Below are 25,095 nucleotides of genomic sequence, written 5' to 3' on the forward strand. Positions count from 1 at the left end.
TGTGGGTCACATAGGAGTCTTCTAAGGAACTGGTTTAAAAACATCTTTCCAAAACTAGTAAAAAAAAAAAAAGTTATTTCCACTGTAGATTTGAACCTGTAAGTAATCTATAGGTAAATGTAATCTAAAAAAAATTAGGGCAGCCTTAATGGCAGTTCTTTATATAAGAAAGAAATACATACTTGCTGAAAGCTTTTACAGCATCACTAGCTTGCATCCACTAACAAAAACAGCCTACATTTATTGAGAGCTCACCATGTATTAGGCATCAGGTTAAGATATTTACATAAATTACTTCATTTCTGTCTCACAATAACATGACATAGTGCTATTATTACCCGCATTTTACATTTTATTTTTACAGATAATCATAGTGAACCCAGAGACATACATTAATTCCCTAATGTCCCACAGCTTCATAAGTGGCTGAACTTTAATGTAAACACAAGGAGTCTAACTTGAGGACCTGTGCATTTACCATTAGTCTATATGGTAATGAGTAAATGAGAAGTTCACAAGCCCTCTGAGTTACGATAATGTGACAAAGTCTGCTGTAAGAAGTTAGGAAGGGAGAGATCCTACAAGCCTGCTTTAACAGAAATCACATTTCAGTTGGACACACCTATAACAGGATCAATCAGTTAAGTACCAGTAATACAAACTGACATGGCCCATGGTCTGAAAAGTCAAAGAGATTTCTGTAATTATACTAAGAATGACAGTAAATATGAACTAAGAGCATTCTGCTTTGTATTAATGTGACTGCACAGGTCCAAAAAATGAACCATAGCTTGGCTGGGCAGACATCAGCTGCTGGGATTTTATGAAGAAATTCATTAGAGATATGAGATAAAAATAGAAAGATGGGGCTTCCCTGGTGGCACAGTGGTTGGCAGTCCGCCTGCCGATGCAGGGGACACGGGTTTGTGCCCCGGTCCAGGAGGATCCCACATGCCGCTGAGCGCCTGGGCCCGTGAGCCATGGCCGCTGGGCCTGCGCATCCGGAGTCTGTGCTCCGCAACGGGAGAGGCCACAACAGTGAGAGGCCCGCGTACCGCAAAAAAAAAAAAAAAAAAAAAAAAAAAGAGCTATAAAGATTTAGATAAAATAGGCATGTTCTTTAAAAATATCTCCTCACCTTACCACATATAAAATATATCTATCAGAAAAGGTATAGTAACATTTCTGTTTAATCTATTAAAACATGCCACCTATTTAAATGAGTCATTAGTACAAGCTTGTCAGGTAGAAGATATCAATTTAAACACCACAAAAGAAAACGAGTGCCTCCATTAACATGACATTCAAATTAGTAGATGAACTACAGAGACAAAGAAAAACCATCAGAAATGCAGAGAAGAAAAATTATGACCTTGTGCTTGCTTCTTTTAACATCAACAGATTTTTTTTAAATGGATTTAAGTTGAACTTGATTCATGTATTCAACTTGTGCTTGAAAATATTTTATCTAGAATAATGAAGGCTTTTTTCCAACCTAATTCCCTTAATCTATGTCAGCTTCACTTATAATCTAACCTGACGAAGACGTGTTATTTCCCTAAATATACCTTATATTATCCTCTTAAAATTTATCCTTAACATCATTTGATATATATAATACATGGGAGGTAAATGCATAATAATGTGGTTCAGAAGCACATTTCCATTTCTGAAACAGTAATTTTTAGGATGACACGAGGAAAATAGTATCAAATAAAATATAAATCTTCAACAAAAGCCCCCCTTTTCTCCCCCCGCCAATTTCTAAGACTACACTCAAAATCAATGGTAACTCTTTTTGAGAGGCATTAGATCAATGATTTTAAGAATGTGAGTCAGACAAAAATGGGTAAAAAAAATTTGACTTTATGTTATATTTGCTATATGACCTTTGACAAGTCTTTTCCACATTTCATCATTTATCTACATAACTGTACTTTTAAAAATATTAAATGAGTTAATTTATATAAACTGCTTAGCAGTGTGCCTAGTATGCAGAAAATGTTTAATAAATAGTAGCTAGTAGTACTATCATCTTATTATCAATAATCACTGTATTCCTATAGTTCTTTACCTTTATTTTCATTTAACTTATAATATTCTGAGATGCCTTTGATTACACTCACTTATAACACTTTTATCACAGATTCTATGTGAGGGGATTTTTAATATTGAATCAGGCTGTGGTATTTTGCTTTTTTTGAAAGGGTGTGTTGAGATATGTAGAAAAGACAAATGAGAACATTAAAAAGGTACATTTTAAGTAGTTTATTTCTTGACGATACATTCAGAGCACAGGAAAATCTATTCTTTCATATGCATTCTTTTGAAACCTCTTGCCCAGAGAGACTGCAGGATCATTCATCATTTCCTACTGTTTCTACATCCATCACATCTTTTTCCTCTGCTTTCCATATGACCTCCTTAGCTTTTCTGATTGTAGTAGCAAGCAGAACTAATCATGAATAAATTCAGATTTGGGACAAAGGAGAAGCACATGGTCAGATTTGACCTTAGTTCTCTACAGCCCATGGCCTTCAGGTTATTCTTATCTATCATGAGAAAGAGCTTATTACATCTCAGCTGTGTACAGGCTAGGATGGGCACTAGAGAGAGCAAGTTAAATGGGCATGAACTGCTAGCTGACAGGCATCTTTAGGTGTTGATTATGTAGCATTTATCAAATGTCTCTTTTGCTGTCTCTGTCAAAACAAAATTATGGATTCAATTAAATTGTAAGTGGAGTTTTAGTGTCAAATTTAAAACATTGTTTATATAGGGTTGTTTTCTTTATATTTATCCTTAATTTTTTCTTTAAACTGAAGAATTATGAGATAATACTCAAGATTTGCAAATGCTATTTAAACCCCCAAAACAAAACAAAGTCAATTCCCTCATAAAATAATAAAGAAGGAAAGAGAAAAAAAAAGGACTTTTGCATAGATTAATGCACTGGGTCACAAAATTATAAAGGCAGTGATTTATTGATGATCTCTGGAAAATCCCCAAATTTAAGGATCAGACAGAGGAAGAGAATCCAGAACATAAGCCAGAGACGGAGTGATCATAATGGGCAGAGGAGAGACAGGAGTATGGAGGCCTAGGATATTAATTTTCTACTGCTTTCTTGAAAATATTTTTTTTTGTTGTAAGAGCACTTAATAGAAGATCTACTCTTTTGGCAAAACTTTAAGCATTCAAATGCTGTGTGACAAGCTACCACAAATTTAGCAGCTTAAAACAACACCCATTTATTCCATCACCATTATGTTGGTCAGAAGTCCAGTCAGGCACACGATTTCACAGCCTAATATCAAAGTATCAGCCATGTTCGTCTATTATGTGGAGACTCTGGGGAAGAATCTGTGTACAAGCCTATTCAAGTTGTTGGCAGAATTCAGTTCTCTATATAGCTGTAGGACTGAAGCCCATATTTTCTTGCTCACTGTTGGCCAGAGGCCTCTCTCATCAACTTAAGGTTGCCCACATTCCTTTCACACATTCTCCCCTACTCTCCATTCCATCTTAAACAAGCTTTGGTGAGGTGATTCCTTCTCACACTTTGAATCTCTCTGACTTCCCCTTCTTCAACTATCTGGAGAAAATTCTATTTTAAAGGGCTCATTTGATTCAGTTAGGCCCACCTAGATAATCTCTATATTTTAAGGTCAACTGACTTGAGACTTTGATTACATCTGTGAGATCCCTTCACAACAATCCCTAGGTTGTTGTTTGATTGAATAGTCAAGTGGGAGGAATCTAGGGGTAGAGGCATCTTTAGAATTTTGCTGACCACATCCAATAACCAAAGAAAAAAGATTTTAAGAACAGATGGAGGCTTCCCTGGTGGTGCAGTGGTTAAGAATCCGCCTGCCAATGCAGGGGACCTAGGTTCAAGCCCTGGTCCGGGAAGATCCCACCTGCCGCAGAGCAACTAAGCCCATGTGCCACAACTACCAAGCCCGTACTCTAGAGCCCACGAGCCACAACTACTGAACCCATATGCCACAACTACTAAAGCCTGTGCGCCTAGAGCCCGTGCTCCACAATAAGAGAAGCCACTGTAATGAGAAGCCCACGTACCACAACGAAGAGCAGCCCCCACTTACTGCAACTAGAGAAAGCCCACACACAGCAACGAAGACCCAACACAGCCAAAAATAAATAAATAAAATAAATAAATTTTTAAAAAAAGAACAGATGGGAGTAGGGGATTAAGAGATACAGACTACTATATTAGGTATAAAATAAGCTACAAGGATATATCCTACAACATGGGGAATATAGCCAATATTTTATAAAAACTATAGATGGAGTATAACCTTTAAAAATTGTGAATCGCTATATTGTACACCTGTAACTTATATAGTATTGTACATCAACTATACTTCAATTTTAAAAAAGGAAAAAAGAACAAATGGATAAACAAAGTATGAGTAGCTATGTCAGGCTAAAGAAGGTCAAGTACTAAGAAAAAGACACTGTATTGTTAATCTGGTGGAGCATGGCGACTTTTGAGTGAGCTAATCTGGCAGAATGATAAGGTTGAAGAGAGTATTGGAAGAGTGATGAAACTGCAAGGAAATGAAGATTGAATGGGTGGTTGAAAAGCATAGACACTAAATATAGCATAGTAAAGAAGAAATACAAATCACTTCCTAGATACATTTAGAGTTAACACTGAAGAACTGCAAAGATGAATAGAAAAAATTTAAATGCACTTAGAAAAGACAGATTACTAGAGAGAAATGAGAGTTAAACTCACAAAAACAAAACAAAACAAATGAAAAACAAATTAAAAACTCAATAACGAAAACCAGAGAGAAGAATATTATTTTCAAATTGGTGATGAAAAAAAATTATCAACCTAATAGCGTATGCCTAGCAAAGCTGTCTTTAAATAAGGAAAGGAAAACAAAAACATTTTAAGATACATGAAAATGGAGAGATTTTACCATAAATAAGCCTGCACTGAGGGAACTTCTAAAGGATCTGATGAAAATGCTTAACAGTGGGGAAAATAAAAGATTAAAACGTAGGCATATCTAACCAGTATTTTCCATATAAAATAAGAATAATAACAACAATAGCAACAAAAAGTCTAATATGTGGAGCTCAAAAAAGGGCAGATACTGGGCTTCCCTGGCGGCGCAGTGGTTGAGAGTCTGCTTGCCGATGCAGGGGACATGGGTTCGTGCCCCGGTCCGGAAAGATCTCACATGCCGCGGAGCGGCTGGGCCCGTGAGCCATGGCCGCGGAGCCTGCGCGCCCGGAGCCTGTGCTCCGCAACGGGAGAGGCCGCAACAGTGAGAGGCCTGCATACCGCAAAAAAAAAAAAGGGCAGATACTTAACACAATAAAACACATGTCAAAACTGGGATGATAAAAGTTAACGAGTTCTAAGGTTTTTGCATTGGTCAGTAGGTGTTTGAGTTATTAACTTTAGACTGTGTTAAATAAATATTCAGGATAAAATATCAACTATACCTTGTAAAATAAAATTGCTGTAATTTTCTTTCAAAACCAAGAGAAGGAAAAATGATATGTGAAAGAAAACAAACATAGCTCAATCAATCCCCACATAAACAAACCAAAAAACCAAGAAAGGAGAGAAGAAGCAACTCAGAGAAAATAAAACAAATATAAAAGGAAAAGTAAATTTTATAGAAACTAATCCAGGCATTATCAGTATTAATTATCCCTGCTGTCACATATAAACTCTATATGGCTAGAAGCCCACACACCACACGTGCCTGGAGTAGTGGTTATTGGGGAAAACCCATGGAAATAGGAGCAATAACACATGTGTAAGTCCTATGTTGCCCACGGAATTCTAGGACAATGAAGAAATATTTCAGGGTATACCTCAGACTCTGGAAGAAGTTCCTCACACATGAACTGTGCAGCCTTTAAGCATCATTAATCCATGGGAAGCATTAGTCCCTCCCATGTTTAGATCAGGAACCAGGCTACAATAGCAATTTGATAAGGCAGAACCTGGACTCCAGCCCTGCCCTGCAATCTCAGCATTCATGGTAGGTAGGTAGCATTATCTGTCCCTTCTGCTTCAAGCCATGTGATTATAGCGATATAATATATCAATGCAGCAGCAAGATTTGACACGTTCCCTTCATATGATCAGAGGCTGAGATCCAAACCTTATTATGTACCAGGAATTATTTTCTTAGTCACCAGGCCATAACTCATCTCCACAGAGCTTAACAGGAGTATATGAACTCAACTTTTGTTTCTCAGGATCAACCTGCAGGAGACCAGTCTGAGACAAGTTAACCCTTACTTCTCAAGAATATATGAACTAAGCTTATTAATTAAGACGTATATTTTCAGGATATACAAAGATATCAAATTTCTGCTATATGCTCTTTACAATATATGCACCTAAAACCCAAAGCCAAGTAAAGATTAAAATTTAAATAATTAATAAATATATACCAAGAAAACACTAATGAAATTACAGTTGAGCCACTTATACTAATATCAGAAAAAATAAACCTAAGCAGGATAGATTTAGTATATATTAAATATATATTTATATATAGAAAAGTGTCAATTCTCTAAGAACATATTAAAACACTAATTCCTGTACAGGGTAAAATACTCTTACAATATGTGAAGTAAAAGTGGCCAGAACTACAAGTTGAGATAGACAAACCCAACAATATATGAGATTTCAACATAACTATCTCAGTTTCTGGCAAGTCAAGCAGAGAAAATAGTAAGATATAGAAATATGAATCACAAAATGTGAATACACTTTACTTAGTGGCCATAGGCAGAACTCTGCAGCAAAAAATGGAGAATAACTTAGGTATATACTATACATTTAGAAAAATGGACACCTGATCCATAAAGCAAGTCTCGAAAATATCAAAGAAGCAGTATCATACAGACTATTTTTGAATAACTCATTGATCAAAAGAGAAATAATATTGTTTTTTAAAATATTCAGAACTAACCAATAATAAAATGCTGTATATAAAAAAATGACATACATTGTAGACCATGAGAATTTTTTAAAATATCAGATATCTAGGGCTTCTCTGGTGGCGCAGTGGTTAGGAGTCTGCCTGCCAATGCGGGGGACACGGGTTCGAGCCTGGTCCAGGAAGATCCCACATGCCACAGAGCAACTAGGCCCATGTACCTCAACTACTGAGCCTGCGCCCCTAGAGCCCGCGAGCCACAACTACTGAGCCCGTGCACCTAGAGCCCGTGCTCTGCAACAAGAGAAGCCACCACAATGAGAGGCCCGTGCACCGCAATGAAGAGTAGCCCATGCTCTCTGCAACTAGAGAAAAAAAAGGGCCCATGCGTAGCAACGAAGACCCAATGCAGCCAAAACTAAATAAATAAAACAAATAAATTTTTTAAAAAATCAGATATCTAAAGGCTACAATAAAATTGTATTAAAACAAAATATGGGTGAATTCCTTTATTATCTAGAAAAGGGTAAAAAAAAGTCTTACTGTGATCCAAAATCTAGAAGCAAAAAGGGAAATTCTTGATAAATCTGATTACATTAAAAATGTGCAGGCTTCCCTGGTGGCGCAGTGGTTGAGAGTCCACCTGCCAATGCAGGGGACAGGGGTTCGTGCCCCGGTCCGGGAAGATCCCACATGCCGCGGAGCGGCTAGGCCGGTGAGCCAAGGCTACTGAGCCTCTGCGTCCGAAGCCTGTGCTCCGCAGTGGGAGAGGCCACGACAGTGAGAGGCCCGCGTACCGCAAAAAAAAAAAAAAAAAAAAAAATTTGCATCTTATATCACATATAGAGGGCAAATATTGCTATTATATAAAGAACTTCTAAAAAAGAAAAAGAAAAAGTCCCAATACTTTAAAGAAAAAAATAGGCAAATGATATGGAAAACAGTTCATGGAAAAAGAACCAGCAATGGCCCTTAATCATATGAAGTGATCAGATATATAATACATGTATAATAAGAGAAATACAAAATTGGAACTACACTGAGGTATCATTTCTAACCTTGGCAAAAACAGAACACTTTGACAACATACTCTGTTGTTAAGGTCATGAGAAACAATCACTTTCATACATTGCTAATGGAACAAAACCATACCAGCTCTAAGAATTTGATATTAGTAAATTATTAATTAGCAAAATTACACATGCATTTACTCTCTGACCCAGAAATCCCACTTCTAGGAATCTATTCCTAAGATACACTCACAGAAATATACAATGACTTATGCAAAAAGCTACTAATTTTCCTACTAATTGCAAAAGCAAAACAGCTGTAAAAAAGAAAAAGAATGAAAGAAATACGTTACACCTTTTGGGGTACCTTTTCGGTAACAAAGGTGTGGGAATTCATACACTCATACACATGTACATACATATTTGCTAATATTTTCCAAAAACAATGGAAGGATAAACCAAAAATTAATTAAAAGAAATAGTAAACTTAGGGAAGAAGACAAAAGAGAGGTAGTGGGAAGAACTAAGATAAAAACTAGATATTTTCTAATGTGCCTTGTTTTATAGTTTTGACCTTAGCACCTTCTTCATTTTTTATATACGTGAAAAATAACATTAAATGAAATAAAAAAGTGAAGCAATCCCTAAAATAAAAACAAATTGAAACTCACTAATAACTACTTTATATCAAATTTGTGGCATAATGGCAAAGATACTTATCTCAATGAATTTTAAAGTAGAATGTTGACTTTATATACCTAAGTGGGACCAAAAATAAAGATCACAAAACCTTAAGTCGCAGCTAGTGGTCCTATTATTAAGTTTGATTTGGGGATAATTCTAAAATCCTTATAAAAATACACACATACTCCACCACACACAGAGTAGATTAAACCATATATGTAATTATATTACTAGGAACCAAGATTTTCAGTATAAAAGACAAGATAAACATACAAATCAGACATGTGAAACAGAATCCTATAATCTCCATTTAAATTTGGGAAATCAGTATTATGAAATTAGAATTTACTGATTTACTTACTTTTTTAGAAACATTCTTTTTTCGTCAACTTTGTATTGCCGTTTTTTTTGTGGTACGCGGGCCTCTCACTGTTGTGGCGTCTCCCGTTGCGGAGCACAGGCTCCGGACGCGTAGGTTCCACGGCCATGGCTCACGGGCCCAGCCGCTCCGCGGCATGTGGGATCTTACCGGACCGGGGCACAAACCCGTGTCCCTTGCATCGGCAGGCGGACTCTCAACCACTGCGCCACCAAGGAAGCCCCGTATTGCCGTTTTCTGTTCAAAAGCCCGTGGAAGAACAGCTTAACACCACTCAGTTATCATCCTCACCAAGGAAATGCTGAATAGGCACAGAGGGCACCTGCGTGCCCTCAGACTAGGCTGCGACCTTGGGTTTAGTAGCAGTAAACTCAGGAACTGGAGAGGTCCATTCACCCTGAAATTCCTCCTCAGTCACAGCCTTTCCAGCAGCACCCTACCCTTCCTTTTCAATCTCCTCAGGATCTCTGTGGAAGTAGAGATTACGCACGACCTCCCGTGAGTTCTCGCGAGAGGTGTGGCACGCATGCACAGAACCTCCGGGCCTAGCAGCCACCACAGCAGACCCACTGAGGCGGCTCAATTGTTGCTGCGAGGGGTGGCAATGTCCACATAGCACAGAGGAGAATTTGTGTTACGCAGAACGAGAGTAGACAAGTTAACTTAAGACGCCTCTGTGAGAGGCTGGCAGTCAGCCCTGGGATCAGTAACCAGCAAAAGTCGAGGCTCCCGGAACGCCGCCTGGATCTGATTAGTGAAGCTTCCAGGAGTGAAGTGGCCATTAATAGAACTGGCCCTAGTGACAGACAGCTACAACTTTCAGTGTAGCCCGCTGGCCAATACTCCTGAAGGATATGACGCCAATATCAGCCGGATTTTCACTGGCAACAATGGCATGAGCTGACAGCAGAATCTTCTCCCAGGTTCTTTTCATACTTATGATGTAGATGACCCCACTTTTCTTTTTGTAGATATACTGTTCCATTTGGAAGTCAAGGTTGGTGCCACCTAAGTAGGTTCCTGCAGCAAGGAATTTAAGTACAGCCTCCTCCTTCATTTGCAGTATGTCAAGGACTTCGAACATTCTGAAAGTTTGCCTTTCTGACAGGAACTGAAGACTATACCGTATGGACTCCCCTCCAGGTAGTGTGGAAAGGTAAAATTTATTTTTCTCCATGTAAAATAAATAAAATACATGTGTTTTAGCTCTCTACTGAAATGCCCAAGAAGCTGTGAAAACCCAGTAGAAATTGCAAACCTACCACCCAGATATAATCTCCAAATACTAGTTTCCACTTACAAGAATTACCAGGGCTCCTTAAAAATATATCTGTGACCAGCAGTATCCAAGGAGAGCCTGATCATCTTGTCATTTCTGAAATCCTGTGCCTAGACTCTATCACAGACTATAAAAGAACACAGGAGGCAACTTGAAGGGACTCCCATTAGCCAAAGATGGGACCATTTGAGCTTCAAAAAGAAGAACGAATACTGAAATATATCAAATCTATTAAAATTGATAATTACACTTAATATCCTAATTATACTTAATCACCCATTCTTCATCATTGAGATCTTACTTAGGCAACCAGCTCATTATTCAGGAAATTCATACAAAATAATCAATAGGAATTGCACAGCCCTACTTATAAAATATTCTTGCCACAATAGTATAAGATAAAATAAACTAAATCAATTGGACATCTAAATCTAACTAACAGTTACATGAAATTTTGACAAATAGGAAGAAAAAAACATGAGAATTTCAAAAACACAATATAGACAGAATAGTATATGAACAATAGAATAAACCAAATATAGAAGTAAGGAGTTAATAAACGTAAGATTGGAAATTTATGAGATTCAAAACAAATACAAAATAAAGAGAATCAACAAGACAGAAATTGATTATTTTAAAAAGATAACGGACAGATACTGGCAAAATTAATCAGGAAGAACAGCAGTACATATAAACAATATAAGGGGAAAAGGATATAAGCAGAGGTAAAACTCAGATTACAAAGAGAGAACAATGAAAAATTTTATGACAATAAGATTGAATATTTAGACAAAATAGTTTCCTAGAAACTAAGTTATAAAAATTGACTCAAAAACATTGTCTTATAACAAATAAATTGAATCAGTATTTTAAAATGTAAAACAATAACAAACACCAGGCCTAAGGTTTTCAGGAAAATTCTACCAATTGCAAAAAGAAGATAAATATAATCTTAAAAACACATTTCCAAAGAAGGGGGGGGGGAAAAAAGAAATAGATTACTCCACAATTCGTTTAATGATGAAAATATAAGCTCAATAGCAAAACATGACCATGGCAGACAGAAAAAGAAATTGGAGACAAAAGCACTTATTAACATAAATGCAAAGATCCTAGACAAAATATTAGCAAATTTAACCCAGCAGTGTATAAAAAACGTACTACATCATGACCAGTTGGGCTATTTAGAACTTTTCAAGATTGAGTTGTGTTTTCCTAATGGTACTCTTACCTGCCATATTGAGAAAAGACTGACATGGAGAAGAGGCAGAAGGTGGGAGAACAGTTAGGAGCAGTGTTGCCAGATGAAATTTTTATCAGCTAAATCTGGCAACTCTAGCTAAGAGTTTATTGCAATAATTGAAATGAGATGTGTTGTTGGCTTGTACCAGGATGGTGGCAAGGCAGATGGTGAGCAGTGATCAGATTCTGGAAACATGTTAATGTTAAATTCAATAGACCTTTTTGATGGTTTGGATATGGCTTATTTTCCATCTTTCTATCATCACTTGCCCCACACTGTTCTAGGCCGTTATCCTCCCTTACTGCAGTTCTGAAACAGCCTCCTAATTGCTCTGTTGCCTCAAGGCCTGTCCTTCTACAGTTCCAATTTCCAGTCTAAGTAATATTTTGAAATATGCAAATCTGATTATTAACTACCTAAGTCCCTTCAATGACTTACTTTTCCTTTTGGATAATGTCTGACTCCTAGAAATCGGTGACGTTCACTCCACAAGGCTGTGACTTCCACTATGCAACCTCCACCTTCCGTCTGGCTAAGTCCTGTTCATTCTCTAGTTCTTAACCTAAATGTGGCATTCTCAGGAAGACCATCACTAAGACAGGTTTTGTTCCATTGCCATAGGTTCCCATAAAATTCTAGTTTCTCCTACCCTATGGATGAATGTTATCATTCATCAAGCTACATTATAACCATTTATTTAACTGGATGTTTTCTCAACTGTTTTGTAACTTTGAGGAGGAGAGAATTTTAAGTATTTTATTTATTATCGTATCCCTAGACCTTGAAGAATGTTTGACACAGAGTACATAATCAATAAATATTTCAAATGAATGATTAATAAATTAGCTAATTATGTATTTGCATTTCATATTTGCACAAGGATTAGTAAGACCTCCAAAATAACAAATGGTGTGCTTCATAACAGCACACTAAGTGGTGTTCATTATTATATTTGCTAAAAATAACTCCATAGAATGAGTTTTTAACTTAAAGCATTCATTTAATATATGTCATAAACATAATTATGACAGTGCATATTTTGACATTTTACTTTTAAAATAATTACTTCAGTCTTGGATTAACTAGAACTTCGTTTGTAGGACGTGAAAGTTAAGTGAACTTTTCTTTCTACATGTTTTATTTCACTACGTATCAATAAGATGACTGAAAACCATAGACACATCAGAGAACATTTCTTTCTCTTACTATAACCAATAGTGAAAGATAAGGAGGTGACACTAAACTGGAAGTCAATGAGACACAAGAATTATTTTTTAAAGGGGGAAACATATTTAAAACTTTGGGGAAGGATTAATAGTCTAAGTGTGTATGTCCTTGGTAAAATAAACTTCACACCACAAAATAAAGAATTAATAACAAACTGGAAATGGGAACTCATGGCCCTTTTAAAAGTAGTTTCTTTTCTAGTTTTAGCTAGAATTTGACCCAGCATTAATCTCATCCTATCTACCAGACTTACTCATGTGGAAAAATCTGACATGCAGCCCCCAACGCCCAGAACTTATTTTTTTAGTGCCTTTTCTTCTGCCTTCGTAAAATGGACTAGCACTTCCTGGGTAATAGCTGATCCTGTGACCTGGAACATATGGCTGCCCAAAAGTGAGGAGGATTTCAAAGATGACTTGGATAGTACAAGGACAAATGAGCTCAGTTAAAAAAGGATTCTCATTGTCTAAATTTTGACAATGTATGTGTAACAGAGAAAATACTACTGTAATTATTTGGAACAAGTTGAGTAAGTGAATGAAAGCATAAGTCTTTAGTTATAATCATAAAAGGAAAGTTTAGTATGAAGTTTAAAAACAAGAAAGTTATAAGTGAAAGGTGATATTGTAATTTTTATTTAATTTATTGTTTAATTTTAATGATAAGGGAGAGTAATGTATATAACATTCTTTTTCCTGTTAACTAATTATATTTTTAGGAAGAGTAAAGTTGTACCTTTCTCAATATTTGTTATGTTTAGGAAAATTAAGACCCTACAGAAACAAGTTGATTATAATTGGTAGTCTCCCACCATATACAGGAAGAAAGAAATTTCAACTGGTTTTTGTAAGATGAAGAATGAACCAAATACCATATTCTTCATTGACCAAGACATGAAATCTCTGAATGAGGACACTAAATATAACTAGATGATGATAAGGCTTACTTACCTCCAGTAATGATAACAGACCAGACCAATATACAATATTTAATAGATAGCAAGGTATAGAGCATTGGAAAAGTGAGAGTGAAAGCAGATTATTCTGGGAAAGCTGACCCCATACAAGATAACAAAACTTAAGAGCAAAGTCTTAAGTTTAGTATTACTTAAGCCTTATTATTAAAATAAAGGGATCAAGACCTACAATTTGAATTACATTAAGGGGCATATCTATATCCCACACCCCATTCAAGAAATAATTAGTTGATATCCAGAACCTACAACTTTGACTGGTCTTCTTGACATTTGGATTGTTTCCAACCTAAATACCAAGATGACCATAGCTGTGAACTTCCCAAGTCTAGTTGGTGAGACAGAATTACTCTGTTTTATTAGAACAACTTCCTAAAATTAAAAATCTCCATCAAAAGTGTATAAAAATTTTAAATATTTGAATATAATTTGCCAAATTTTCACTCAGAAAGTCTGTACTAATATACACCATAAAAAGTAGTGTATGAGAATGATTTTCCCATGTATATTTATAGCCAAGACAACTGCTTGTCTCCCCAATTTCTATTCCCTCCTTCTTTACTAACAGAAAGCGCATTTCATTCTAGATTGCAATGTGCCCATCCCAAAACTAAATTTCCCAGTGCCATTGTGCCCAAGAGTGAACAACAAGATGAAGCATAAATTAGGTAAGTCTTCTGGATATTCTCCATCCTTCCTGGAATAAGGACATGAGGTTAGGGCTACAGCAGGAATCTTGAAACCAGAAAACCTGATCATCAAAATCACTTGCTAAGGAACTACCAAACTAGCCCTGTATTGCATATACATAACTTATTTTAGGTGAGAAAGAAAGAAACCTTTATCGTATTAAAGCCATTTATTATTTGTATTCTCATAAGGAATCCTGTTTTAAAAATATGTTTACAAAAATATTTATTCTTAATTTAATTTTAACTTCTTTTGGGGCTTAGTACCAGTTCCTCTTTACCAGGCTTATATATTTGTGAGCTCTTTTCTCTGTCTTAACTGGTTCAAAAGTTTGTAATGACTCACAGACTTGTATCTCTGAGAACTCTCCTCAGAGATCCAGACCTAAATGCTTTCTTGAAATTTCAGGTTTTTATTTATATTTCAAAGGATACTCACATTTAAAAATTCCCCATACTGTACATATAACCTCCCCAACGCTGACCCACCTCTTTTAACATATTTTATCTTAATGAAAAGCATTAATGTCCACTAAATTGCACACATAAAAGACCTAGTTTTCAGGCTGTTACATATTCAAGATGTCCACTTTTCCCATCTCCATTACCACCATTCTTATTCACTATCTCTGGAGGTCCACAAATAAAATAGTGCTATAGATAGTTTCCCTCTAACCAAATTGTCCAAATCATCCCCTTTTAATCTATTCAATCCTTTGACTAGTATGAACTTCCAAAAATGTGTCTGAAAATATCCCTCCTATACACACAAAACACTCTCTCTCTCTCTCTCTCTCTCTCTCTCTCTCTGTCTCTCTCACCTTAAATCAATCAATGGAGGCAGAGTCAAGATGGTGGTGTGGGAAGATGCAGAGTTAGCATCTCCCCACAACTAGGGTGCCTGCTGGCCTCTGGTGGGGAACTCTGATGCCCAAGGACACGGGAGGAACCCCAGAGTGAACCAGTAGGATGTAGGGGGACTGAGTGGGGAGTGGGCACTAATCCCATTCATGAGGGTTCTACCTTCATGACCTAATTACATCCCAAAGGCCCCGTCACCAAATACCATCACATTGGTGATGGGGATTTCAACTTTTGAATTTTGGAGGGACACAAACTTTTAGTCCATAGCATTCCCTGTTTTGGTCATAAATAATTTCCAAATACTGATCAGAAAAAAATGTTGGCCTCATTAGAGTTTAGACTGATTATTTTCACAGATCCAATAAGTGGTGTTAAATAACTATATAAGCTTCTTAGATCATATAGTATTTAACAGATACTGAGGCAAAACTATTAGCTTTTTTTAAAATTGAAGTATAGTTGCTGTACAATATTATGTAAGTTACAGGTGTACAATAGAGTGATTCAGTTTTTAAAGGTTATACTCCATTTATAGTTACTATAAGATGTTGGCTATATTCTCCATGATATACAATACAATATATACTTATAGCTTATTTTATACCTTGTAGTTTGTACCTCTTAATCCCCTACCTCTATATTGCCCCTCCCCCACCCCCTCCCCACTGGTAACCACTAGTTTATTCTCTATATCTGTGAGTCTGCTTAAAACTATTAGCTTTTGTTTGTAAATTTTATTAAAGAATCCAAGATTGGACCATTTAAAAGAATCTATAAAGTCTAGGCTAGGAAGTTAAGGCTAAGAAAATCTCTCCCCTAGATTTTATTGTAGTACCCATAGAATTAGTAAATTCTTCTCTTTTCAAGGTCCCCCAAATATGCTAAGGTTCCTGGCCTGCCAGAAAGTGACTTTATTTGTCACTTGTGAGGCTGGAGCCCTATAAGCCAAGTACCAGACCAGTTTCCTGTGATAGTTTTGTAGGCACTGGTATCTTTGTTCTTTAACAGTGGGCTTGCTGTATCCAACTAAAAGTGATTCATTCTCAAATATAACACTGTAGTATGTTTTTGGTTGAACAATCAACTTTTTTCTAACTTGAGTTAAAATGGAGGCTGATTCTTACTGAAATAATGAAAATAACTATTGGCCTGAAATCAATAGATAGCCAAATACTTCTCCAGTAAAGGTGGGTTTATTCAAGACCAGCAGGGAATTGCATTTTGGGGTCTACAACCAAGTCCCCCTGCATGGCAAGGGGAGGAGAATGCTTTTATAGAGTGGAAAAGGAAGTTGGGAGGACTATAATAAACAAAGAGTCCAAGGCTTTTCAGTGGCTGAGTACTTGCCAGGGAAGAACAGGACTTTCTTCCTCCTGTTGGGCTCTGCTATCCTTGCAGGGTGTGAGAATTCCTCCTTCTGGTCTCCCAACTCTATTAATTGAGGTTTCTGTTTTTAAATTTTTTACATTTCCCCATTTTGATCAAGATCTTTCTCTGAAAGCATTCCTGATCAAGAGTCAGGTTTTCTAGTTTCAGTGGTTTTTTGCCCCGTAATTCCAGGAAAAATCTTTCCTGGCTGTAGTGTCTCACACTGGAGGGAGAGTGTACAGATTGGAAACCTATTAAGGTCATGTTTGAGTAATGAGGAGTGGGAGGGAGAACTCTCAGGCACTTTTTATGTAAAGTCCATATGTTACCAAGATCATAAACACTGGAGATCATCTGAGTGTTATGTCATCATCAAAGGTTTGGTAACAAACTTCTGACAGGCCTGGCCTGGATATCTTGAGAAAGCTGTTTCATCAGATGTCATCTGCTCCAATTCTGGGAAATCTTTACTTTCAGGTCACCAGATGATATGCAGGTCCAGTCAGGGTCCGGAACTTTTTTTAAGTGTGCCACACGAATCCAAGAGTCTGTTCCTTGGAGTTTTGCGACACAAGGGTTGGTCGCAACCCTGATTGCGTACCTGATAGGGGCCTATCCATAGTACCTGATAGGGGCCTATCCATTGAGGTTAAAGGGAGTTCTTTTGGAAGTATCTTTTCCAATAGACAAAACCTCCAGGTTTCACAGTACGGTGCTTAAGGTGTTCATCTCCTGAGGGCGCACTGTGAAAAGATTACTCTACCAAAACATGGTTATTTTTAGTAGAAGCAATTAAATCATTGAAATATTGTAGTATCTCTCCTCTTATCGGCTGTGGGTCAAAAGCAGGAGCCAAGTGGGACTTCCCTGGCAGTCCAGTGGTTAAGAATCTGTGCTTCCACTGCAGGGGGCATGGGTTTGATCCCTGGTTGGGGAACTAAGATCCCGCATGCCTGCCCAGTGCAGCAAAAAAAAAAAAAGCAGGAGCCAAGTGCATTGGGTATCCTGTGACTCTCTCAAAGAGTTTATGAGTTCCAAAAGGGGTGGATCTGAGATTTAGAAAGACTAATGGCAATGCTTTTGGCCAAGGTATTTGGAGGGCCTCTACAAATTTTGCCAAGTGAGTCTTAATAATGCTATTAGTGTGTTCTATTACATCAGAGGATTGAGGGTGGTAAGCACAGTGAAAGTTTTGTAAAACTGGCCAAACAGCACAGACTTGTTGAAGCATCTGGCCAGTAAAATGGGTTCCTTGATTACTTTGAATTTCAAGAAGAGTTCTTCCAGGTAGGGTTAATCCTTCCCAAAAGGACTTCAGCCATAGAAAAGGCAGTAGCCTATCTGCAAGGAAAGGCTTCGGTCCAGTCCTGAACATAGGGGTCAGTTTTAATTTTATTTCCACGGGAAGTATGGAAGCCATGTTATTTCCACAATATTCCAAAATCATGAACTACTCTGAAAGCATATCTACTATGAGTATAACTATTGTCAGTTTCTTCCTTAGCTAAAGTACAAGACCCTGTAAGAGCATATAATTCAGCCTGTTGGGCCAAAGTGGCCACAGGTAAAGATGCTGCCTCAGCAACCTCAAAAGGAGTTGCAGTAGCCTACACAGCACAATATTTGCCATTGTTACCTTTTAAATAAGACCATCAGTGAACCATGAGAAGTAAATGTTACCCAGTGGAATTTTCTGTAGGTCATTACAAGGAATCAAGAGGTGGTCTGTCAGCATTAAGCAGTTGTGAGGGATTTCATTGGTGTTGTAAGGTTATTGCAATGTACAAGAGTTACGGAGGGGCAGTTAACAAAAGGACTTCATAGGAGGTGAAGTGGCTGCCCAAGAAATGTTGAATGTGATGAGAATTCAGGAGAATTTCTACAGCATGAGATACAAAAATGGTTAAAGGAGATCCCAGAACAATTTTCTCAGTTGCCTTAATAAAAAGGAAAGGGGCAGTAATGGCTCTAAGGCAAGGGGCATATCCACAGGTTCCAGTGGCTGGCTATAATACCCTATGGGTCCCTGTGCTTTTTGGTGAGAACCCCAAGGAAAAGGGACTCTGATAATTGAGATGCCCAAGGGCAGGTTCATCAAACTCTCCCTTAATGCCTTAAAAACTATGTCATCTGGTTTGTCCCATAAAATTGGGTTTGAGTTGTTACTGTTGAGTAAAGCATATAGGCGTTTGGCCGTAAGAGAGAAATTTGGAATCCAGTTTTGGCAATAACCAACTAGTCTGAATAAACCTTACAGTTGGCACTTAGTTTCAGGTTTTGGGAAGCTTAGGACATCATGAAGTCTATTTGGATCTTGGTGTAGCCCTTGTTTTGATATTAGATACCCTAAATATCAAAGCAGAGTTTGGGCAAACTGCATTTTTTCTTTGATGACCTTATGTCCCTTTAAGGCTAAAAGCCTTAGCAAGTGGATGCTGTCTTCCTGTGAAGAGGCTTAAGAAGGAGAGCAAGGAAGCAAATCATCCATATATTGCAACAAAGTAGAGCCTCTAGGGAAGTTTATGTCATCCAGATCAGCCTTCAGGATTTGATGGAAATAAGGACTCTCAGTAAAACCCTGAGGCATTACTCTCCAGGTGAGTTGTTTTTCTTCTTTTGAAGGCAAAAGGGTATTGGCTAGCTTCATCTACTGGGATACTAAAGAATGCATTGCTTAAGTCCATTACAGTAAAGAATTTACTTCTGGTGGGAATGGATGATATTAACAACAGAGTTAGTAACAACAGGGTTAGAAACAAAATGTGGAGTGATAACAGTGTTTATTGCTTGGGGTTCCAGGACAAACCACACCCAATTATGGACATTGATACTCTAAATTGCCTTTGGTCAGGCGAGTCCATTTAGTTAGAAATGCACATGAGGAAGGGCCATGGTTTTTAAACATGAAATCAGCTGGAGTTGGGGGGAGGGTTTCAAGATATTTAGATAATTAGGAGTGCCTTCTCAGAGGTTTTTCCTCTAGAGTAAAGATCAATCTTCAAACAGCTCAAACGGCTCAATTCACACAGCTTTCAAGCCAATCCCAGCCAGTTTTAAGGAGACAGCCCTGTCCTGGAGGACCTGGCCTTTTTTAGCCAGTCCCCAGAAGACAGCCCTTCCAAAGGAATAGGCCAAAGTCTGAAAAACTGGTATAGTTTTATTCAAAGCAGCCCCTTCCCAAAGGAACTAGGCCAAAGGCATTTTCAGCCAGCTTTGATTGAAACAGTCTGATCTCAAGATAAGAGCGAAGTATCAAACTTAAGTACTCGCATACAGAACAAGGCCTTAACCAGAAACCTTTAAATAGATCCCAAATAAAGCCTGGAGAGCATCAAACACAAAGAGAACATGAGCTCTGATCCAGGAGAAAGACATACCTTCAAACTCCAGGGTCAGCGAGAAAAGCAATGAGTGACAATGGGCTCAGTTGTGGGTACTGCACCTTGTGCTCACCAGGCCTGGAACCACTGGGAGTCTTCAATGGTCCCCACATGGGCCACCAAAACGTTGACCTGAAATCAATAGATTGCCACATATTTCTCCAGCAAATATAGAACTATTCAGGATCAGCAGAGAATTGCAATTCAGAGTCTACAACCATGGTGAGCCCCAGACAAGTCCCCCTGCAGGGTGAAGGAATAAAAACACTTTTACAGAGAGGAAAAGGAAGTTGGGAGGGCTATAGTAAACAAAAAGTTCAGGGCTTTTCATTGGCTGAGTCCTTGCCAGGAAAGAAGAGGACTCTCTTCTTCCTGTTGGGCTGGGCTATCCTTGCTGGGCATGAGAGCTCCCCGTTCTGGTCTCCCAATTCTATTTAATTAAGGTTTCTCTTTATTAATTTTTTTTGTATAACTATTACCAGAAAAAAAAAATAAGAAAACTCATTAAGAATATTTGTTTGCGAACTATAAGACTTCATTGGAAATTAGATTCCATTTTTAAATGCTTCATTTCCATTTATAAAAGCATAATCTAAATTGAGGGTAAGAGATCTGGAAGGAAGAAAAAGTGAGTTATTATATATTCATCAGTCAATAGAGCATTAAAACGACATAAAAAATATTCCAAACAAATAACTGCTATTAAAATTTTCCCATCAGTTTATTTAGTCCAATGTAATTAATTCTTGTTCCCCTGGATCTCAAATCAGCAGTCTGCTTCCCTGAAGTCATCTTGTTACGAAATAAAATAGTCCTGGAAAGCTTGACTCAGTCCTCTGGTATAGTTGGAAAGGTTTCTAAGTGATACCAGATTAACAATCTTCAGCCAAAAGTCTATTCTTTGATGTCTTCTTTGATGTACTAGTTAAGATATCTGGTAGAGTCCTTTTCTTGAGACACAGAGACTGACCTTCTTTGTTGAAAACATGAGTTCTAACTCATGTTTTAAGTAAGAATCAGAGAAAAGCAAAGTTCACCTGTATATGAGAGTAAATGGCTGTTGTTAATTTATTACAGTAATCAATAATATCAAAATGGAAAAGAGCCGTTGGAGTGTACAACACAGAACTATTTCATAAGATTTTCATCCCTTTTCCCTTGGGGGTATGAACCAGATATTATGAATAGTGAGCACATTGACAAATACCCTTAAATTTTACTATTAAAAGCATTTTACATGTATAAAATTAACCTAGGTAAGGATGAGCTCCTCTAATCTTTTTAATTATTATTCTCATTCATCTCTTATAATAGTATTGAGCTAATTAATAAATATGGAGCAGACCAAATAAACCTACCTAAGTATTTATAGTATCTTTTTTTCTTAATAAGGAGAAAGAAAAAATCTTTGTGATTTTCTAGGGCACACTGGGAAATCTAAAAGATATTTTCAGCTATAAAGTTATCTTAATTTTTTTGAATTAAGGGTCTGATCTTGAGAAGACAAAATCAAAATAGTTATCAAAGGAGATTTAAGTACTTGATTAAGATGAAATGACAGGCACCTGAGAAACAATATTTGCTTATCTATTTAATCAAAGTGACAATATTTTTAAATAAATATAGAAAAAGGTTACATGGTTCTAAGAAATTTTAGCTCTTTCAAAAATGTTCTGTTATTTTTTTTTAAATCTATCACAGAAGTTAGCAAACCATGATCCATAGATCTGGTCGTGAATTCATGGGTAGAGTTTATAAGCTAAGAATAGTTTTTACATTTTTTAATGTTGAAAAAAATTAAAATAGTAATAACATTTTGTGACATGTGAAAGTTATATGAAATTTCAATGCTCATAAATAAAGCTTTATTGAACATGTCCATACTTAATAATTTTTAAACATATTTATGGCTACTTTCCCACTACAGTGACAAAGTAGTTGTGACAGATCTTACAGTCCTTATAATCTGAGAAGATTAAAATCTTTATCATCTGACCCTTTACAGAAAAAAAATTGCTTACTCCTGTTATAAAGCTCAATAAATTCAACACAGAGCAGTGAAATTTTTCTGGTTGAGATACTGAATCTCTGCTTTCTGAGCAGATTACACACAGAGTAACCTTTTTAATACTCCTTGTTAAGACTAAAAACTTCAAGATCAATTTTCATCTTAACAAAGAGAAAACCAAATAAGATTCATGAGCTCCTTTCTTTATAAATCATCTTGCGAGTAAGCCCATCAACATCGAGCAAAGTTTGTCAAAATGTTAATACATTTCAGTGTTTCTTTTCAGCTCCATTATTTGCAGTTATTATAAGCCAAGACTAAATTTTTTTCCTGCAAAAATTCTGCAACTTTCTATGTCTATTCAGGTTATGTCTTTTATTAACCTCTTTCACATTTTGAAGCAAATACCTTGTTTTACAAACTACTCTCATTTTTTTAATAAAACACATCCCATTACCTTGTATACACAGTTGTGCTTTTCTGCTATTGTTAATTTAGTAGAGTCTAAGTTACCCACAGAAACTGTATCCTTTAACCAACTGAACTAACTTCTTTTTCACAAAGAAAACATCTGTCATGCAAAACAAGTAGCAGATGAGCAAAGCTCATGCGTCTACATAAGAATCTTTGAAATCACGTTCAGACCTCTATACTACTTTGTACATAATTACAGTTCACATAAAAGCTTTGTCAGGGCTTCCCTGGTGGTGCAGTGGTTGAGAGTCCACCCGCCAGTGCAGGGGACACAGGTTCGTGCCCCGGTCCGGGAAGATCCCACATGCTGCGGAGTGGCTGGGCCCGTGAGCCATGGCCGCTGAGCCTGCGTGTCCCGAGCCTGGGCTCCGCGACAGGAGAGGCCACAACAGTGAGAGGCCCACGTATCGCCAAAAAAAAAAAAAAAAAAAAAAAAAGCTTTGTCAGAATTATGAACACATAGTTTAAAATTTTTCACAATCCTAATCAGTGTATAGAACTAAATTTGCTTATCTGATCAATAGGCCAATATAAAAAGTTTATGAAGCTCAGAATTACCAGTCTCTTCCTGAAAAAACAAACCTAAATATAATAAAAAATAAAATTCATTGATTATATTATATTTAACACTTATAAAAATTAGAGAAAAGGCATATAGCTGTTCTGAAACCAGTCTAATTTGTAAAAAGATTCACTTTGAATATATGAACTTGGGTTTCTATATAAAGATGCTCAGGGCTTCCCTGGTGGCACAGTGGTTGAGAGTCCGCCTGCCGATGCAGGGGACATGGGTTCGTGCCCCGGTCCGGGAGGATCCCATGTGCCACGGAGTGGCTGGACCCATGAGCCATGGCCGCTGAACCTGCACGTCCGGAGCCTGTGCTCCGCAACAGGAGAGGCCACAACAGTGAGAGGCCCACGTATCGCAAAAAAAAAAAAAAACAGATGCTCAAAATTTCTGTAAGAAAAGTTTTTTTTCTCTTCAAAGGCTAGCACATCTAAAGTTTCAGTTTCTTTTTTTTCTGTAAATCTTTGGAACTGCTAGATATAGAGAAGCATTTATAAATCTCTATAAATCCATTAACATAAAGCTCCATTAATTTTGAAGACTGTATAATCTAATTCATTCACCTGCCAGAGGTAGGAAAATATTTCAAATCACAAAAGGCTTTTCTCAATTATACACTCCAGTACTGAGAGAGCTTACAGCTTCATTTCTTTACCTCAACTATAAGTCAAAAATAAACATAGAAACATAAAAAAATTACCTCTTCAGATATCAAAAGACTTTTCGGTGCTATGCTAAGTTGCTACAGGGTGACTTTTGTGATAGCAGGGCTAAGAAAGCAATTATTGACCCTTCTTTTATAAATTTCTTGGAGTAGGACAAGGAGGTGGTGAAGAGGTCCCCATTCCTAGATCCTGCAGGACTAGGGCTGAAGAGCCAAGACGCTGGCTGCAGCTCAAGAAGTATCAGAGAACATCTTTGAGAAACACCCTTACATTGGGCATTGAAGGCTGACTCAGAGGCAGCACCTATAATCTTTTATTCTGTAATTCCTGAGGGGTTCCCATTGATTTCCATTTTTTATTCCACTGATGCTTCCTTGGCTGCTCTGAGAGGTTACGTCTGCATTACTTCTGGTATGCCAGTTCTTAAAAACAAAAGCCATAGTGAGTATAGCTGAGATGGAGAAGCACAACAGACCTCTCTACCAGAAAAGACTGCAGGCCTAAAATAGAAGATAGGGCTCACACATACTTGCTTAAACTCACTAATAAGGATTCTGAAAAGGAAATGACTCTTGATCAGTCCAGGACTAATCCAGAATCCAGAATGAAGAGTTTAATATCAAATTCTGCCTTTATTGTGATACTCAAAGACAGGTGATGCTAGATTATTTCTCAAGAATGATTAGCTTCAAGAATATGGGAAAAAGCAGTTTATTAAACTTATCTCTAGACTGATTTTCCAAGTCATTTGTGAAGCTGTTACTAAAAAATGAGAATCTAAGGAATATTTTGTTTAGATTTCATAGCTAGTTTGTCTTAGGAAATTAGTTTAGCTTCTCCTCAATTTCATGATGTTTACTGTTAAAAAATATTTGATTACAAATTTAAGGGTTACGAGACAATATTTTATGTGTACTCTGAACCAAAGATTCATGGTTGGTCTGAAAATAGAATAGAGCTTAAGGTTGACTACCATTAACTCTACACAGAGCAATTGTTATATAAATGAACAATTTTTTTTTTATGCAAAATATAGGTACATACATGTTCTATAGGTAATAGTCAATAAATTGACTGGATGGTATACAATTTATCTCTCTCTTTTCCATAGTAAATAACTAAATATAACAGGATAATAATGAAATAAATGATAAAGCATATCAAACATACTCACTGAAATGTTCTCTCATATTTTGCTTTACATATTACTTTCGTTGATTTCCTCTAGTTTAGCCTATGGAATTTTATTACCACACTTTTACTATCATATTTGGCAACACATGGGAAATATCATATATTACATTATTTTAACATCATCTAAAAAAGAAGTATGAGCCACA

The 25,095-nt window shown here is 37.0% G+C and overlaps 2 pseudogenes; one reads left to right on the forward strand and one right to left on the reverse strand.

Moving 5' to 3' along the window:
• Positions 1-9,291: 9,291 nt before the first annotated feature.
• LOC116747047 lies at positions 9,292-10,101 on the reverse strand (annotated as a pseudogene).
• Positions 10,102-10,144: 43 nt separating this feature from the next.
• Positions 10,145-24,413, forward strand: LOC116747048 (annotated as a pseudogene).
• The last annotated feature ends 682 nt before the right edge of the window (positions 24,414-25,095 follow it).

Source organism: Phocoena sinus, chromosome X (assembly GCF_008692025.1).
Source record: "Phocoena sinus isolate mPhoSin1 chromosome X, mPhoSin1.pri, whole genome shotgun sequence".
NCBI lineage: Eukaryota > Metazoa > Chordata > Mammalia > Artiodactyla > Phocoenidae > Phocoena > Phocoena sinus.